We start from the raw sequence: 615 nt of genomic DNA, 5'->3' as shown, positions 1-615 counted from the left end.
AGTTTGCGTCCTTTTTTTCTAGGACTTAATATTATTTTTATTTGGGATAAAATAACAATGTTGTCTAATTTGAAAATATTTGTAAAGTTTATGCTATGTAAATGCCTTTCTGAGGTGAAGATTTAATACACTGATGTCGAAGTAAATTATATGAATTACGTGTGTTGTTACACTTGTAATTTTGTAATCAAATTTTTAATAACTGTTTTTCATTTCTTGTATCTGAAGAGTGAAAAATATGGAATACTTCTCAAATTTTCATATTATCCTTGTGCGAGTGCCATGTTAATCTCTGTATTGTAATTTGAGTATAAGTGCTGCTGAAGCGTGTAGTATCCTCTAAATTTAAGTAGTTAATCATGCAATCTTTATACAGGTTTACATCTATGGGTGCATACTTGTAACAAGGAAACTTTATTGTTCCTAACAAAGCTATCGATCTTATTTCCCTAAAATTCTGTGAATAGTGGAAAATTTATATTTATCAGTCGATTGCTCACATTTGCAAAATTTTTTTGTCAATGACTATCTTAAGTCTTTTTATATGGAATTTGATCATACTCTCAATTATTTATAGATAGGTCCAAAGGTGATGGCTTTTTCAAATACTTATTT

The 615-nt window shown here is 28.3% G+C and overlaps 1 pseudogene; it reads right to left on the bottom strand.

Annotated features, from left to right (window-relative positions):
• Positions 1 to 232: 232 nt before the first annotated feature.
• LOC122098659 lies at positions 233 to 329 on the bottom strand (annotated as a pseudogene).
• Between the last annotated feature and the right edge of the window lie 286 nt (positions 330 to 615).

Source organism: Dipodomys spectabilis, unplaced genomic scaffold (genome assembly GCF_019054845.1).
Source record: "Dipodomys spectabilis isolate Male_0828 unplaced genomic scaffold, ASM1905484v1 ptg000483l, whole genome shotgun sequence".
NCBI classification, from domain to species: domain Eukaryota; kingdom Metazoa; phylum Chordata; class Mammalia; order Rodentia; family Heteromyidae; genus Dipodomys; species Dipodomys spectabilis.
The sequence above is the reverse complement of the archived record's forward strand: the minus strand, read 5'-3'. Positions and strand labels throughout refer to the sequence as shown.